This window comes from Portunus trituberculatus, chromosome 48 (assembly GCF_017591435.1).
Source record: "Portunus trituberculatus isolate SZX2019 chromosome 48, ASM1759143v1, whole genome shotgun sequence".
Taxonomy (NCBI): Eukaryota; Metazoa; Arthropoda; class Malacostraca; order Decapoda; family Portunidae; genus Portunus; species Portunus trituberculatus.
The window spans coordinates 22777945-22784918 of NC_059302.1; positions in this window are offsets into that span (position 1 = coordinate 22777945).

The window sequence follows — 6974 nt, forward strand, 5'->3', positions numbered from 1 at the left end:
AGGGAAGGGGAAGGGAGGGAAGGATTGGGCGAAGGGAGGCAGAGGGGGGAAAGGAGAGAGACGAGATGGGAGGGAGAGAGAGGGAGGATGGGAGGGAGGGAGGAGGAAAGACATCAATCACGGCACAGCATCCTCAGGTGAGACGTTCAGGCGGCCAGGTACAAATCCCAGAGAGAGAGAGAGAGAGAGAGAGAGAGAGAGAGAGAGGGGAATTTGACAGGCAGATAGCTAGCCTGACCAAAAAAACGGATATATTGATTTGTAAAAGTTCAAATATTCCTCTCTCTCTCTCTCTCTCTCTCTCTCTCTCTCTCTCTCTCTCTCTCTCACACACACACACACACACACACACACACACACACACACAGTCCAATAATCGCCACTCAAAAGACGCCGCGACTGACCATCACTAGAACCAATTTTACTCTTGCATACATTTTTTCCTTCACTCTGGTCACGCTCAATTTGCCGCCACGATGGTTCCTACTCCAGTCAACGTCCTTCTTGACATCGATTCGGAGGAGCAGGAAGAGGAAGAGGAGGAGTAGGAGGAGGAGGAGGGAGGAGGAGGAGGAGGAGAAGGAGGACGAGAAGGATGTAAAAGAAGCAAGAGGAAGTTCACATAAATAAAACTCGCAAGATTTAGATACGTAGATAAAACGGGAACTTTGCGCTAAAAAACGAGAAAATAAATGTAATGTGTATCCACAGAAGATTACATTGTCTCCAGAATATTAGAAACTAGAGGAGGAGGAGGAGGAGAAGGAGGAGGAGGAGGAGGAGGAGGAGGAGGAGGAGGAGGAGGAGGAGGAGGAGGAGGAGGAGGAGGAGGAGGAGGAGGAGGAGAAGGAGGAGGAGGAGGAAGAAGAAGAAGAATATGAAAGAGGAATAAGGGAGAGCCAGACAAGATGAAAGGAAAGGAAAAAACTGAAAAAAACAAGATTTATAACATTTTTAGTCGGAGAAGTTTGCATCGTCTCCAAAACACTAAAAACTGGAGGAGAAAGGCAATATGAAGCAGGAGATAGAGTCTGGAGGAGGAAGATAGGGAAACTAGAAGGGACACAGAAAGACTAGTAAAGATTCGAGTCTTACGATAGGAAGGAGAAATATTGGGAAGGAGAGAAAGGGAAGATAAAGAACTGAGACATATTTGAAGCTAGAGGAAGAAGAAGAAAGAGGAAGAATGAAGAAAGCAAAGGAAAATGAGGAAGAGAATAAGAAGACACAAGGGACTGAGACACATGTATTTAAAGTTGGCAGAAAAGGATATTAACCTCTTAAGTACTATGGCGCATTGCCGTATCCATTCTGCTTACAATTTGGTAATTTTACACAGCTTCATGTTGGGATCAAAATAGTGAAGACTTAAGCCATTAATTTTCTGACCTTTCCTAATGTAAATAAAATGGACTAATCGTATCCAAAACTCAAGGTAAAAATGCATCCCAGTACTGAAGGGGTTAAGGAGGAAGAAATGAGGGAAGGAGGAAGATATGGAGACGAGTACAGCGAAGCAAGACAGTGAGCGCCGGGGAAGGAGCAGTAACGATCCTATAAGGTTTCCATAAGGTTCCTTCTCCCTTATATTCGATGAGGAAACCCGACTCCCACAGGGCTTCTCACTCCCACTTGGTTCTCTGTCCATCCTGTGTCCGCCTCATTTTTTCACAAGGGCGCACAATGACCCAAGGCTCCCGGGCAGGTCAGGCATGCCCAATAGGAGCGGTCATCTCACCCCGAATGGCCAGTGGGCAAAACTGACCAACTGTCGGCCTTTGTCTGCGGCTTCGGAGTGGTCGCAAATAATGGCTGTGAATGGAAGAATAGGCGCCCGGAGAGAACTTGTCCTAAATAGCTCAAGGGGGTCGACAGGAGCCACACGAAGAAGAAAAACGATACTCGCCTAATCGACCATCTCAATAGAAATCGGTTGAAATCTTTCCGGATGATTTTTTTTTTTTTTTCATTTCAATCCTTCATGTTCCCGAGTCTTGTTCACCTCTTTTCTTTGCCACACCTGATGGAGGAGGAGCAGATGTCCGCAGGGAAGGAGTAACGGCTACGTCAGGTGACGAGGACAGGTGGGCGTGGTGATGGTGACGACACGAGGGAGTGGTGAGTGGCAGCTGGTGGTGAAAGGCACTCGTGACAGATGGTCGCAGGAAACAGTGGTGTAGACGGGGGAGGTAGTGAGGTGCCGGGGGGGATGGTAAGGGAGATAGTTGACAGGTGCTTCCATGCAGGTGGTAAAAAATCCCTCTAAAAATGTCTTCCTCCTTAATTTTTCCTCTTCGTGAAGCGTAAAACTCTTTCACGACGCAAAAAAACCAGGACGGCATCAAATATTTGGCGACTGATTTCAAGAAGCTCTTTAAATATTTTCTCTCGGGAGTGGCAGATTTGGCCTTTACTCAGACTGTTTTCCTTAACGTCCATCGTGCCTGAGTGTACTTCAGCAGAAAAACAAGCGTCTATAACAAAACGATAATTACATGTGCTTAGGGGGAGACAGGTGAGGTGAGGCACGTGTGGCAGGTGCAGGCAAGAAGGCAGGTGACTCACTGAGGTATCGCAGGTGACAAGAAGTGAAGATCATATGACTTTATCGTGGAGCTTTACAATATAATCTAGACTTTCACATTTCTCCCTCTTATTTTATTTTCTCTTTACCGAAACAGGTGGCGCACACACACACACACACACACACACACACACACACACACACACACACACACACACACACACACACACACACACACACAATTAAATAAAAACTATTGAAGCACGTGTTCAAAATACAAACACACACACACACACACACACACACACACACACACACACACACATTCCAAGCAGTTTCATTCCACAATCTGATGACCGTCTCTTAAAAACCACCCACCCTTATCTCTCCCCCCCACCACCCTCACACCCTGCCTAACCACCCCGTCACCTCGCCTCTCTTCCCACGCCCACATGGTCAGGCATATGGATGAACTGGGAGAGAGGGAGAGGAGGGAGAGGAGAGGGGGTAGAGAGAGAGGGACAGAGAGAGGGAGGGAACGAACATATTGAAAACGCATTATTTTATTGTGCTATTTGAGGTTCGTGTGTGTGTGTGTGTGTGTGTGTGTGTGTGTGTGTGTGTGTGTGTGTGTGTGTGTGTGTGTGTGTGTGTGTGTGTGTGTGTGTACGTGGGTGTGTGCATCCAATCAAATAAGAGAATATATTAAGAATTGAATTACACATCAAGGAAAAATATAATATAATGTAATTTTCCGAGAGAAATTGATTACACTGTAAATTATTAATCCCATGACCGAGAGAGAGAGAGAGAGAGAGAGAGAGAGAGAGAGAGAGAGAGAGCAGGCACAAAAATCTACGAAAGAGACAGACAAGTGGACAGTCTGGCAAGCAAGCGAGCAAACACACACACACACACACACACACACACACACACACCTTCATATACTACAATCTTTCCCTTTACTATAACTTTATACACTTTCCTTTTCTTAACTACTCTTATCACCCTAACTAGCTTTCCTCTCTCTCTCTCTCTCTCTCTCTCTCTCTGCAATCAGTATTCAGTGTCTCATATTGGTGTAACTCAGATCGCCTTTGCAACACATTTACTTATTCATGAATTCAGTTGCAAGGGTCGCTTCGTGCATTCCGATTCCATTATATACCTGGAGGGGGAATCAATAAAAAGGGAATAATGCACCGGGGCCAGGTATAAGTGCTTTTTTCCCTGTCTGTTGTGTTAATTGACATCGGGTTTCAATAGGTATCCTTTTGAATACGATTGGATTCCATTTGTGACCATTTTTGAGTGTTTGAACACTATATACATACGTGGGCATTCGTTTTCTGTTTTCTTTTTTTTTTTGGGGGAGCGAGGGTAGAGAGCGATTATATGTATGTGTTTTGATGTTTTCTTTGTTGTTGTTGTTTCTCCGAGGATTGTGAATGTCTCACTCTCTCTCTCTCTCTCTCTCTCTCTCTCTCTCTCGTGGCAGCGCAGTGCATGACAAGGAAGGCACCGAGGGAGACCATGCAAGACCTCACACTCAGCGCCCTCGTATAACACCCACACTGTCCTCACACCCGCCCCGACCCGCCCAGCCATGCCCTGCCCCACCCCGCGCCAACACTCGGCTTCTCTCACCCTCATTCATGCTACACTCACCCGCTCTTGCAACACCCACCGGTCACACATACCACCACACCGCGCCCTGTAACCCTCTACAGTCTACTGCCACACACAAACCCTAACTTGATGTGGTTATTGCCCTATATAACACATACTTTGGCTATTTTCAGGACATCATATAATCTCGTGTCATTTTCTCATATACCTAAGGATCTTATAGAATACAAGAACCCTGTTAATCTATTTTTTTTTTCACCATATAGATTAACCCCTTCAGTACTATGACAAATTTTCATATTCATTCTGCTTACTATTTGGTGATCTTACACAGATTCAGAAACTTATGTGGGAGTTAAAATAGTCAAGACTATGGCCATCAATCTTCTGACCTCCATAGACCCTTCGTAATGTCTATAAAATGGTCTAATCCTACACAAATCTCAATGCAAATATGTGTCACAGTACTGAAGGGGTTAATGAATCTCACCACAACACCACCACAACCTACACCACTTCTACCACAGTGACTTTACAACTATATAAGCCTTCAGGGACACCCTACCACACCACACCACACCACAACCACACCACACACACGACCACAACCACGACCACCATCACTACCGCTACGGCACACCAGTTTACCATATTCACATCTCATCACTCGCCACGCAGACACTCATCCTTTACCGCCACGCCACACCCACGGCCTTACCAACGACACGGTACCTCCCTTCCCCCCTACCCTCCCCTACTGTCTCCCTCTGTGCCCCAGGAGCCGAGCCGAGCAGTGACCCTCTCCGGGACGCACCTGCCTCGCCTATCCCGCTCCTCGCCAGCCTCCCGCCAGCCTCACTCACCTCCCGAGTTCATGCCAAGCCCAGGTAAGGAGGAGGCCGCGGTGGAGATAGTGGTAGTGGTGGAAGTAGTAGTAGTGGTGGTGGTGGTGGTGGTGGTGGTGGTGGTGGTAGTGGTAGTAGCTGGGGACAGGTTTCAAAGGAGCATAATTATGATTTACACTAATATTAGTCATGGCGAAGGGAGACGTCCAGGAGGAGGAGGAAAATATACTTGTTAACGCTGATCTAAAGTATGGAAGACGTGGCCAAAGAACGGGTTTCGAGGAGCAGTAACGACGCAGCACGGCGGCCGCCCCAGACCGCAACGCCGCTATCTCCTGACGGCGAACATGTTATAATGCAGTCGGGAAGGGGACGATGACCATAATTTGCACTATGACTGAAAATTGAATTATTGCAAGATGGATAAACAAACCATAAGCGTCCCCTTGCCTGCCAGCGCCCCTGTGAACCTAGGCGGGGCACACGGCTTCCAGTAGCGAGCCTGGCGTAATGCTCACTTACTTTGCACACAACATAAATGCGATGCAAATGATTTACAGGACAGCTAAAATGTTACAGTCATCTTATGCAGTTCCGTCATGCCTGAAGAAGAAGGAGAAGGAGGAGGAGGAGGAGGAGGAGGAAAGTCGCCTGGAGTAATAGGTTGTAAGCGTGACGGGGTAGGAGGAGGGGCGAGGAGTCGTGTTAGGAGAGTCGTTGAGTGTTGTGTTAAATTCATAGTTTATGGAAGCAGCGCAGAGCCTCCCAGGCCTGCGGCGGTGACCGGAGGTGTTGGGGGGGGGGAGAGTGGGGCGCTCCAGGTGTTGTTGTTGCAAAGCGGGACCAAGGGCGGAAGAGGGAAAATAAGACAAAGTGGGCAGAGAGTAAAAGAGAGAGGCCAGGGAGAGGGGCAGACCGGTGAGAGGCAGGGATGGGACAAAGGAGAGGAGAGGGGAGAAGAAATGAGAGAGGGCGGAGATGCAGGAGTGGAGGAGGAAGGGACAGGGGAGGGGAAGCGGGGACAAAAACAGGTAAAGGTGGAGGTGTGCCAAGTCCCGATACACCTGTGGACCCACCTGTCCCAAGGCCGCCCACAGGCACTCCATTAAGTCGCTTGAACTTTGCGTCCATCGACCGATATCCCCACCAACCCCCCCCTACACCAAACCCCAACCTCCTTCATACACGACATCAAAACCCTCTCCCGCCCCTTCCCTGCCTTTAAACCTTCAGTACTGTCGCGCATTTCTACTTTGAGTTTTGGGTGTGATTAGACCATTCTATTAACATTGGGAAGGATCTATGGGGTCTGGAGATTAATGGTTAGAGTCTTCACTATTTCAATCCCCGACATAAGTTGCTGAAGCTGTATAAAATCACGAAATAGTAGCCAGAATGAATATGAAAACGTGTCATGGTACTCAAGGGGGTTAAAACCTTCTTGAGTTACCCCCCCTCCATCACGTAACCCCTGATCCTCTGTTCACCTCACTTCCACTACCCACAATGCAATGGACGGTGAGAGGTAGCAATGGATAAGTATATTTCCATGCACGTAAGTGGGTCTGGTGGCTTCTTGCAGTTCCTTTTTGTTATATTCTCGGTTCTATTTTTACAGTCCTACATCATCTGCAACGGAGTGTAGGCGGTGGTGATGGCTGGAGTAACTGTTATATTTACGGCAACAATGTACGTATATCTGATTCCACCTGGCAGTTACTCAGATCCGTATTCAGAAATGCATTGTTCTCTCACTACAACCAATTTTTGAAGGCCACAGAGATGATTAGCGGTGTTTTCAAGAGTGCTTCACCTGTTAACAATGTAGAAATCTAGTCATTCTCCTTCTAGAACCGTAAAAACACCTTAAAAAACTTATGCAAATTGAAATAAAGCCTTTTGAAACAGTGTAGGTGAGCGCAGAAGTGTTTGAGAGTATACGAGCCTCGGTGTCCAGGCGAATCCGCGAACCTGGG